Source organism: Clavelina lepadiformis, chromosome 5, assembly GCF_947623445.1.
Source record: "Clavelina lepadiformis chromosome 5, kaClaLepa1.1, whole genome shotgun sequence".
Taxonomy (NCBI): Eukaryota; Metazoa; Chordata; class Ascidiacea; order Aplousobranchia; family Clavelinidae; genus Clavelina; species Clavelina lepadiformis.
The window spans coordinates 11,026,235-11,039,057 of record NC_135244.1 but is presented as its reverse complement, the minus strand read 5'-3'; the positions used below and the strand labels follow the sequence as shown (position 1 = coordinate 11,039,057).

The 12,823-nt window shown below is 30.6% G+C and overlaps 1 long non-coding RNA gene across 1 annotated transcript; it reads right to left on the bottom strand.

Moving 5' to 3' along the window:
- Nucleotides 1-101: 101 nt before the first annotated feature.
- Nucleotides 102-7,778, bottom strand: LOC143461176 (uncharacterized). The gene is made up of 2 exons (XR_013118012.1): nucleotides 4,119-7,778; nucleotides 102-3,752 (listed from the first exon to the last, which is right to left on the bottom strand). It is a non-coding gene; the product is annotated as an uncharacterized LOC143461176 (long non-coding RNA).
- Between the last annotated feature and the right edge of the window lie 5,045 nt (nucleotides 7,779-12,823).

Genomic DNA, 12,823 nt, shown 5'->3' with positions numbered 1-12,823 from the left:
AGCGTTTTCCATTTAGGACTGGATAGGTATGTATTTCCTGAATTATCCACCGAGGACACACTTATTGTAGTAGAAATTCTGCAGCATCAAACGATTGTTCAGTTTATTAGCCATGCTAATCATTATTGTTTTAAAAAAAAACCTTAAAAATAGCACCATAACTCTATTCTAAAATAATAACGTTTTATGCATATATATATCATAGATATACTTTGCACAATCCTTTGCGTGCAAGCAAGAAAAATGCATTGTCAACAAATCTGATCAAAAACGACCTTCAGGTCCTAGGAAATTCATGTGAATTTTTTTTCAATTCTATTGTTTACCAGTTGCACATCTTTTTATTTAAGACCATAATAATTGCAGGGGGGGGCAAAAAGTCGTCAAACGTGTAAAATAGCGTTAAGAACAATATATGCACTGAAGAACAGTTAAATACCTAACAAGAAACAACATGTGAACTATTTGGTGCATTCTGTTCAACTGACGTTCATTAAATAAGTAAAGTTTCCCTAAACGATTAAAAGGGTCTAACAAGTAAGAAACAAGAGTACAAATGGTATCCAATCAAAAAATTGGCTAGGAACTTCAAACAACTTATGCACTTTAGAACAGTTAAATAGCTACAAAGAAAAAAGTTGTGAACTATTTCTTGCATTCTGTTTAACTTACATCCATTAATGGACTTATGTTTCACTAAACACTTCAAAGGGTTCAACAAGTGTATACCTAGTAAACAATCAAAGAGTTTACCAACAACTGCATAACAACTTGTGAACTATTTGGTGCGTTCGCAGCAACTGATCTTTATTGACAGAATTCAACTTCACTAAACGTTTAAAAAGGTTTAACAAGTAAGAAACAAATCTAGAACTGGTAAAAAATCGAAGAATCTACCAACAGCCTTATAAGAACTTGAAGAGACCCTCAGCTTATGAGGATATCTTTACTTAATTTTCCCGTTAAATTATCTGACTCAATTTTTGCTTGCGGTTGGAATACTTTACCCTTTTGGCGGCCGAAAGGTCTTTAATATAACAACAGAAATAGTTAACAAGAAAAGGTTTCTATTATAGGTGCTGAACACTTTCTCAATAATACAATTAACCAAGAGCACAAGCAATACTACCGCTAATGAGATGTATATTGAGTTGCAATCACCATGTCTAACTTAGCCAACTCATAGGTTGGTTTTGGTGATTCACTCGGTTAACCCTGCTAGCTGTTAGAAGTGTGAGCTTATAGTGTACAACGTGAAGGTGGTGGGTGTTAAAATGTTCCACGTGAAAAACACTGCAAGTTGTAGCATGTGCAACCGGAAAAAACAATGTTTACACAATTGGAGATAGGCTACATACACTAGAAATTAAGGAGGCGTCAAACACAAAAAAATGCCATAAAATTTTTTTTTGTTTTATTATACAGTGAATTTACTAAAAGACTGATTACTCCAAAAATCCTCCATTGGGCTCTCTGAAATTTTTCATGTTGATTTAGTATGCTTTGAACTACCATTCCATAAAATGCCATTAAAAAACAGGATTCAAACTTTTTTTACAGAAGCGCAAAATAAACACTACAGTTTTTGGTCTAAAAAAACAATTTTAGCTACATTCATGCTAATTTTTAGCCTAATTCTGCACGCGACCTGGGACATTGAAGCACGTCAACTGCTAGGGTAATTCTCAGGCAAGAAAACAACACCAACCATGCTGCCTTCTGATTGGTCTAAATTGTTTTTTAAAGCCCTACGTAGGATGTCCAACAAATTCATAAAGATCTTAGTTTTAGGTGTTTGATGCCTCCTTGACGGTACATAAAAACGAAGTGCAAATAATGAAAATTAAATTGTGTGGGTTTCTGCGAATTCATCATGAGAAGGCGAAATGTCATCGGAAGGTCCAGAAGTCACGTCATCGGAAGGTCCAGAAGAAGGCCGTTGATCACGAGAAGGTAGAGGGAAAGGCGATGGTTGATTTTGCTGTGGATGTGCAACTGGTGCTCGATGTTGGTGTCGCCAAACGCGAATACGGTAGGCAAGGAATCTGGTATAGCCTACTGCAAATGGTGGGGATATGATCGGATAACCCCGATAGTTTGTGATGATAAGGAGAGATAAAATATACATATGGAATACTGTATAGAGTTTTGTTTACGGAAATCGGCTTTACGAAACGTGATATAAATATCTTGCCGACGAGTTCCTGGTTTTGCAAATCTGCTCAAACAAGCTCTAGCATTGTGTGTCAATGACTTCCTGTTTATTGTTTTAGTTCGTGATTCAATATGTCGCATGCCTATATATTGCCTGGGTTATTGACAGTTGTTCATTCATTCTTCATTATTCGTTAATTATTTGGCTTGCTAAGAGAATGCAATATGGAAACTCTATGTTGTTGATATGCCAATGTTTTGTTTAAATGTAATCGTTCAAAGAAGTTACAATATAATCAGTTTATGCAGTTGTCATTCCTGTGAAACTACTATTAAATTCGATTTGAAGAAGTTCAGTATCAAGTTAGACAACTTTGTTGTCAGCTTCATAAGACAATAAGCCGTCGTGAATAATTAAATCCGAGGTTGAAAAAGCAGACAACGACTTTATGAGACTCATATACCATCGACCGCAATAAACAATTCAACTAGCAAACATTGTAGTGAAGTGGGTCGACTTGTCAAGTTCAATGTCACAAACATCACCATTTCATTACAGGTTTATACAAGAGCCCACATCATAGCAGGGCGTTGCTACATATTGGAAGAAGTCATACATGTACCATTTCCCAAACGTACTTTTCAGAGAGAGCTTGTCAGAAGAGAGCGATTAAGCCAAAACCATTTATTTTTATCGCTTTATGCTATAGCAAATCAAACAAGGCCACCAGTTAAATGTTACCTAAATTTATGTCACAAAATATTTCATTTTTAACCACAAACAATTTGACAGCATTTTTACGTCACAGAGATATGCCATCAAGACCACGTGTAAGTTCGTAACATGCTAAGTGTACTAGAAACACTTGAAAAGCACTTCCCAAAACCACATCTATTGTTTGAAATCCAGCAAACTATTTCATTCTTTAGCAGCTATCTGTCATATAACAAAGCAAAGTTTGTGATATATGAACTATATATGTTTGAATGACATGAACCTAGCCAAGACAATACTGTATAACTTTCTTAATAATATGCACTTGTAATGAAAAGTGGTATATGGTACCTTAACCTGTAAGGTTTACCCACTTCACTACAAAGGTTACACAACAATGACAACTGTATATTCTGATTATATTGAAGCTTCATTGAACGAATACATCAAAATAGAACATTGGGGCAGCTACATAATAAAGTCGACCACTTTCTAGGGTTGACTTAGTAGACTGTAACGCAATGAACAACTATGAATGAAAGATTAACTCACGTCACGATTTATAACGATACACAGGAAGTCATGCATAGGCGACACGTAACGCAACGCTTCGCAAAGTAGATTTCCCAAACCAGGAAGTATATATTATTTTCCATCTGTGTGGTATAATATGCACCGTACATCACACACTATTTGTAATTTAATGCGTCACTACAAATGCCACAAAATAATATGACTATTCATGGTCAACTGCCTCAAACATGTTGTGGTGAAAGGATACCGGAACTGGAGGTACATTCTTATGAAACAAAACTTTGGTGATGTCGCTGAGGACGCCAATGATGTTCGTGATGGTGTCAGGGCACTTATTGAAAATAACAATCTACAAGAAAACATTGGATTTATGCTATACTTTTAAAATGTTACACATTTTCAATACCACCGCAATCGGCAATAGAACCAAAAACGAAATTTGTTGTGGACTTTACTGATAAAGACCAAAAAGTATTACCAAAACATGGATTTGAAACGGATAGGAATGTAAGGTAAAGATGACAGAAATAAAGTATTCAAAGAAATAACAAGAATTAACCAAACGTTAGATAGTATGAGTATACACCGTGACATTGATAATAGTCTTATTCAGAAAATACAGAATAAAGTTGAAAAAATTGTTGGGCGGTTTAGAATTTACTGTTGGATAGGACAACCATAAATCCAAATGAACTTTGTAAACGAATTTACTTACTAGCGGCTGCTAAGCAAGCTGGAAACAATAACAGTCGTTTGGACAGTGAAATCGAACAAATACAGAAAAAACTGAAGTCGCTCAAATGTATCTCAAGTTGTGATTATAAAAAATTATGTAATAATATTTTAAAATGACGTCGGTATCATTATTTTTTAATTCCAGAAAAAGAATTTTACAAGCATTTATTACCACCTATTCCTGGCACAATATCAAATTTAACAACTATAAATTTGGATATGCAGTACATCATAAACTGAAACAGTGAAAACACTTGAAATTTCACCTAGAAGTTACAATATTGAAAACATCACTAAATCATAACACATTAAAGTCAAGGCTTGAGCTTAAAAATGATTATCAGTTGACTTCATCACACCAGACTCGGTAGACCAGTCTTGGGATTGAATGCAGTACAACTAAATGAAAACGGACTACATGACAGTCAAAACATTGCAAATATTACGAATACTAATACACTTCATATCCATTGTAGTATAATTGAAGGAAGTTATATATTGCATATGGTGCAACCAAAACATTTTGGAAACTCATGTTCGAAATTTTGTAAATATTCCATTTTATTCTACCGCATGGAACTGGCAACGCAAACCAACTCGGAAACGTTCACTATCGTCCTGGTACCTTCATTTCTGCACGACACGACCGAGACATTTTAACCACGTTTGTTTAAAGATAATTGCAAAGCAGAAATGAAAAAAGTTCCCCTGTAGGCTTTTGGGAGCCGCAACCGAGATATTTTAGCCACGCGACTTTTAGGAAGATAGTATTTCTACCTTAGAAACGTCACTAAACATTCTTTTAAGAAATCAAATTACAATAAAAATTTCCATAAATTTTTATTGGAATTTTCACGCAAAGCGCCTTGCAGGTCAGTATCATTGGTAATCTGTGAAAACATTACCAGTCATCAGCACGCGAAGCGCCTTTCGTAGTCGTTTTGAAACAACTTACGGGACTTACGTAATAGCATTCTTTATGTATTAGATGAAATAAAAGTTCATGATTTTTAATAATAACCTCATTCCTCATGATTCATATTATCACAAATAAAAGAATAATCAATTCAATATGTTAAATCAGCTATTAAATGAACAAATTCATACTTTTAAAAAAGACAGTGAGAATTTAAACAAGTTGTTAGGAGGTATCGAGATACCTTTTAAAAGCGGAGATGTGGTGACCTGGATGGCGGTGTGTGTGAAACACTTAACTTATTAGTAGCAGTAAAACAGACTGGCAATAATAACAAAGGTTCAGACAAAGAAATTAAAAGTATATTAAAAAAACTGAAATTAGGCAATTGTATTTCATATTGTGAGTTTCAAGAACTGAGAAAAAGCCTCAGTTTTTTGTTTTTATCTAACAATATAATAAAATTACATCAATACCATTATTCTCTGATTCTAGAAAAGGACAGGGAAAATCAAAGAGCCTTTTAACTAGTTTCAATCCACAATTACAATTAAATATTAAAAAGAATTGCGAAATAGCATTAATAAGTTCTGAAATATGATATAAAAGACGATATCACAACGCGAAATTCGATTTGAAAGAAAGAAAATAATTAAATTGGTGGAAATAATTTATCATACACATTTCTTAAAAATGTATATGATAACGTTAAAAATGTTATTAGCGTTGTTTCGAAAATTAAATTACCGCAAAGCACCCTTTGTGGACCTACTGGTGTAAAATCTGAAATGAAAAATGCAGCAACGAAAGCTGTAAAAATGCAATTACACAGAATATAGAAAGCTGTCTGAAAGGTGCTCCATATTAAATGATAGGTCAAGAGCTATCATGAGTAATTTAATTGCTGATTCTGGTTTAAAAAATTATATTTAGTAATTATAAAAGGTAATGGAAGAAATAACAAATCATTATTTAAAAATTAAAGAAAATAATTGAATTGATAATTTAATAACAGAGTTTGAATATGTTGAGTATTTACCAAAAGATTCTAATAATATGAACAAAGATGGACAATACATAATTGAAACTTAAGATGAAGATGTTTATCTTTTATCTTATAGAGCATATTTAGAAATCAAACGAAAACTTAAAACGAATTCAAATGCTAATTACAATCCTGCTGATATGATTTCTTTGGTAAATAGTGGTTGGTCTTTGTTTCAAACTGCTCAATATCAATTGACTAATCAAACTATTGAACACATAAATCTCTATTTACCTCAAGAATCGGCAATTCTTAGCTTAGTTTGCTTTAGTGATGATTATTCACGTTCAACAGCGTCTAATATGTTATGTATGGTTTAAAGATACTGAAGTTGGAGGAAGTTATATCAAACAAAATTTGATGTAGAAAATGATGTAAATGCAGATGCTGTTAGAGCTAGTCTCAGAGCTCTTGTTCAAACATACAACAAAAACAATCAGCAGGCAAATTTAGGATTTTCAGTAAGACAAAACATAACTACTGGAAACAAACAGATTTCATTGCTATTTCCTCTTTCTAAAATTTTTTGATTTTTTTATGATGTTGATAAAGTTTTTAAAAGTGTAAAACATAGGCTACTTGTATTTACTGCAGATAGGCTACTTGTTGTATTTCGAACAAATGAGGGTATTCAGAACAATGTATCAACCAGAAGAAACTAGTATGACTTGGAGAATTACAAATCAACGGGGAAGTGAACTTTCTAGACATATCTTCATAACTTTTTAATCAAGTGAAAGAGATTCTTATCAAGAATTGAATAATATGATTTTTGATAATGCAATCTTGAGAAGAATTAGTTGTAGGATTAACAGCACTCAATATCCTGAAAGAGAATTTGAATACAATTTACCACAAGAGAATAGAAATTATTCACGTTCTTATATGAGTTTTCTAGAAGGTGTGAATAAATATCAAGATACAGATACTGGTTGTCAGTTTTCAGTTGAAGATTGGGCAAAAACTTATCCAATTCATTATTTTGATATTAGCAGACACAGTGATAGATTATGTTTATGCTGTAGCGCTTTCTGACCGATACATTCAGTTAAAAGGACTTTCAGGAAAAATGAATATTATCTAGCCTAATATAAAATGTATATCAAAAAAATGTGACGTTATCAGAAAATCAAAAATCAAAAATAAAAATGCTTTTCAAAAGAAAAACGGATTAACATTTAAATTTAAAATTAATCAATAAAATGGACCAGATTTTCTTGGTTTAACGCTCAAAGTTAAACAAGTAAGAGCTGCTAAGTTGAAAGGCTCTTCGGGTGTTACTTTAAAATTATTAAAATTTCAAAACAAGGTCGACTTTTAGGAACCCTTATAGCTGGTCTTTGCAGGTAGTATTTTACCCAATTTAATAAGTGGATTGACAGTGAAAGGTTTCATTCTGCCAGGTGCAAAGGGAAAAAGGTTAGTTAGGCCAGGTTCGAGTAAAAGGAGAGTTCAATACTTTACTGAGCCACAAATGATTGAAAAAGGTTTATTACTTTGCAAAAAGTCACCATTTAAAAACATTCCAATTTTAGGTTCAATTTTATAATGCTTAAGGTAAAATGTATTACGAATACTCTCTCAGTTTAACAGAAAATTAAAAGAAAAAAATTGTTAACGTTTAAACGTAAAACTGAAGTAAGGATAAGGTTATCAAATAATAATTTAAAAATAAAAGGAAACTTAACACTTATTGTAACAAATCAACAAATTAATAAAATTAAAAAAGCAAAGCAGCTGGACATGGAGTTGAAATAAAGTTGAATAAAACACAACTAAAAAAAAGGAGGTTTCTTTAGTGTTTTACTTAATTTAGAAAAATTGTTTTACCGTTTCTAGCTAAAAAACGTCATACCAACTCTTGGATTAGCAGCAGTTTCTGGTGCTAATCAAGGAAAAGTTGATTAAGCTGTGCAATAAATGAAACTTCTATAAAACTTAGATATTGATGAAATTATGGAAGGTGCTTCATGGTCCCCACAGGGGGCTGTACAGTACCGAGGAACGTTTAATAAAGACATGTTACCCGAAAGAATGAATAACGTTGGTTTTTTTGTTATAATGATAAAAATTCAGACAACGTAGGATATTTTGATAGTTTTGGACTTATTCCTCCAAATGAAATTATAAAGTATATGAGAACCACAAGTACTAAAGATATTATTTATAATTATTCACAAATTAATAACATTAATTCAATGCTTTGTGGATATTATTGCATTTATTACATTATGGAAAGAAATAAAAGAAGAAAAGCAGATGAAGTTTTTTTAGACTTCCATGAAGAACCTACAATCTTTATTGAAATGTTTATGAGATTTTTCACAAATCATATTTTTAATATAAAAGATGGCAGCTGATTTGGTAGAAATGCAGCAGTTTAGCAAATGGAATAAGGGATATCGATATTTACTGATGGTGATTGATGTATCTTTTAAGTTTGGTTGGATAATTAATCCATTTAAAAGATAAAAAAGATGAAACAGTTGCTATTGCTTTTAAGAAATTATTCAAGGAGAGAATCCCTAAACTTTTATGGACCGATAAGGGAAAAGAAATTTATAATAAGCGTATGAATGAACTTATGAAATATCATAATATTAAATTACATTCGACTGAAAATGAAGAAAAAGGTTCAGTGGTTGAGCGTTGGAATCGAACAATTAAATCTAAAATGTGGAGGAAATTCACAGAAAATTTTACTCAATACTTAAAAATGTTACCTGAAACCGTAGTTGAGTATAATAATAGTTATCACAGGTCTATTAAAATCACTCCAGTACCAGTAACAAACAAGATAAATGAATCTATTGTTTTTTTATTCGATTTGTATGATGACATCAAAAAGGTGACGTGAAAACCAAAGTTCAAAGCTGGTGATACAGTTTGAATTTCAAAGTACAAATGAAAAATATTTGATAAGGGATACACGCCAAATTGAACAGAAGAAATATTTGTTATAATTAATATTCAAAATACTAATCTATATACATATTTAGTTAAAGATTTTAATAATGAACAGATAAAAGGTTTTTTTTATGAAGAAGATTTATTAAAAACAAATCAAAATAAGTTCATAATTGAAAAAGTAATTCATTAGCACAATAAAAATAAATTAGCTTTAGTAAAATGGAAACTTAATAATAGTTCTTTTAATAGTTGGATTCCTATTTCAGATTTGCAACTACTTTGAATGGCGTCATGGAAAATTACAGATCAATCACATGTTTTAACGCCATTGTTCAGAAAATTTCTTATAGTATAAAAATTAATTTAAGATGAAATATCTTATAATATAAAAAGAGAAAATGGCAAATCAACAACAAATTATTATTAGTTACAATAGATATATTTTAGATGGAGAAAAAGAAGTTTTAGTTAAAATTCAAGAAAGATTTTCATATGATTTTATACTTTTTAATGATACAAAATGTTATGAAAAATAATATTATAATTACTTTTCAGAATTTAAATGAACTTCGGAACTGGAACTTTTTATATATGATTTATTTTTGGAAAATTTTTATGATAATGCTTTTGATAAAATAACTTCATTTTTTTACAAAAAATTAATATTATAGTTACTATTAAAAAGTCAAATAAAGAAGATGAGAATTTTCTTTATAATTTATGTTCAGAATTGAGATGAGAATTTTATTTATAATTTATGCTTAAATTGTATAATAATACTTTTGATAAAAACACTTTAGCGCATAGAACGTATTTAACTCCAATATATCCAAGTAATCATTATAATGATTTTGAAATTGAAAGTTTTGGTGCTACAATACAATATAGTCAAACAATTGATTTAGAAGAAAAGTTAAAATGTGTTTTCCAGGTACTTGTGAAATATATGAAAAAGGTAATGCTGATTGTCCAAAAATATTATATTATGATCCTGATTTAACTAAACATAAATTAGATATTGTAGAAGATTTTTTAGAAAATAATTATGATATTATTAATCATGCAATTGAAACTCAATATTATGATATTCTATTTAATAATAATATTGACTTTTTAATTTTTGATGATGATGCTAATGAGTCTGGTTATGGAAGTTTATAAGATTATTAGTACATATATAAAACATGAAGAATAAAATAACTACCAATAATAGAGAATATTATTTTCATCCAATATATAACGAATGGATGTATTGTTCATGCTATTACACAAGTGCCAACATTGGATGTTTTAAATGGAGAGGGATATTTTAAAATGACTGTTGCTGAAGATTGGAAAACTAATTTTCTTCATAATTTCATTTTTAAATGTTCATGTTTTTTGATATTTTTTAATATTTTAAATTTCTGCTTTACAATGATTTTTAAACTCGTGTGGTTAAAATGTCCTAAATGCGGCTCCCAAAATACTGGGAAACGTTTTTCATTTTTAAATATTCAATTTCTGCTTTACGATTATTACCTTTAAGATCGCGACTAAACAATTCTTGTATTATATGTAGTATGGCATATGGCGCATTTGAGTTACATTTTGGTTACTCATGCGAGTCTGTGAGCAACGAATACAACATATGCCATACTACTTAGATGCTATTGCAATAAAACATGATATATGTTACAGAGCAACGATAACAAGAAAGAAAACTGAAATGTGACAAGGATATGTTGGATAATCTGTCAAATACAAAAACGAAAAATATTCGTGAGTCGTTTCACAAAAAAAAACAGGTTCAAGCTGCGATTTGAACGAAATATAAATTAGATTTAGGTGCAAACAACGGGAGGAGGTGTCTAGTTGGCAATTGAATTTAGTGGATGAGCTACATAAAATAATTATAAAAAAATTCACTCGACGCCGTGTTATTACTAAGGGAATTGACGAGATTTGAGCTGACGATTCGGTTGAAATGCAACAATTTTCCAAATGGAGCAGAGGTGAGAGGTATCTTATAAAAGTGATTGACGTGTTTTCTAAGTATGCTTGAATTGCTGTTGTACAAAATAAAAACGATGATTCAGTTGCCCTAGATTTTGAAAAGATTTTTAAGGATAGAAAATTAAAGTTTTTATAGACTGACAAGGGAAAAGGTTTTTCTAACCACCATATGAAAGCATTGCTGACGACTAACAAAATCATCGAAAACGAGAACAAAGTATCAGTTTTTAAAGATTTTATCTCATCATGAAAAAACAAAGTGTGGAAGCCCTTCATAGAACAAAATTCAAGGCAGCATTTGAACAAATTATCAAAATTAGTCGCTTGATGTAAGAATACCAAACACAGATCTACAAAAATGACATCAAGAGAAACAAGTTTAAGAAAAAATGAATAAACTAACTTGTATGGTAATTTACTCATATTTTAATTTAAACCAAAATTTAAAGTTGGTAATAATGGTAGAATACCAGAATACAAACAAAAAGTATTTGATAAGGGTTAGACAGCAAACTGAACAGAAGGGATCTTTGTTATAGCAGAGGCAATGAACACAAATCCTTACACATATAAACTAAAAGATGTAAACGACGAACTAATGACAGGATCATTCTACGAACAAGAATTATTGACGACAAATCAAACAACTTTTAGAATAGAAAAGGTTATTCATAAAAGAGGAAATGAAGTTCTAGTAAAATGGTCTGGTTAAGGCAGTAACATTAACAGTTGGAATCCGATTAAAGATTTCAAAAGGTTTTCAAGCAAACTAACATATATAAAATGAATATGTTCAATGGCTTTAATGTGCAACCTAGAAATCTTGAAAGTATAAACCTAAGTTGCGAAAAATTGTTAAAGTAATAAAACTACTTAAAGAAAATACACAATATGCATAAAAACAAAATGGCAAACAATCAATTTCCTAGATTATCTAAAATTTGGTAAATTTACAACGATTATATTTTAGAAGGAGAAAAATAGTTTGGGATAAAATAAAAGATAAAATATTTAAATGTAACAAAAACCAACAATTCGAATTATGATTGTAATTATGGTGGATATACCGGAAGAAGTTGAATATTTTATATATGATTATGTCAAGAACATTTTTTAAATAGTACATTTATTGTGATGAAAATCAAGGTAAGATTATTAGCATGAAACCTATATATACATGTACTGAATATGAAGATCAAGAAACTTACCTTATATCAATACGTTATAAAAATAGAACAAGGAACATAAAAGTTGGTCGATTTAAAAATTTCAAAGATACTTTCCTGGAAAGTGTAGAGTAGAACTTAATATTTACGAAGACAATACAACATTATTTAGTCCTGGTAAATTTAATAGACAACAACAGGAACATTTACTTAATTTTTTAACAAATAATAACGATATTGATGAACATATTCAATTTAGAAAACCTGATGATGATGATGAATTGGAAGATGAATATACTTCTAAGTATCAGTCAGGTTATGAATCTAATTAAGGTTTTTAAATTTTTATTAAAAAAGTTAAAATTAATCTTATTAAAATATAAAGATTTAATAAAACGTTCTTCTTCGTCGTTTGAGCGTTTCTTCTTTCCACTTCCAGACTAGATTTCCGGGCATGAGGTCATCAGCCATGTGATTGTATCTTCGTCCAATATTTTCAGACCAAGCACACCATGTGGGGGCCGATGGATTAGGCAGTTATTGATGATGTGGTCTGCTGTTTGTTCTGTGGCACCACACTCGCAATAAAACATTGCAATATAGTTAAGTTGTTTTATCTTTAAGATACTTTATCATTTAATGGAATGTTGAAA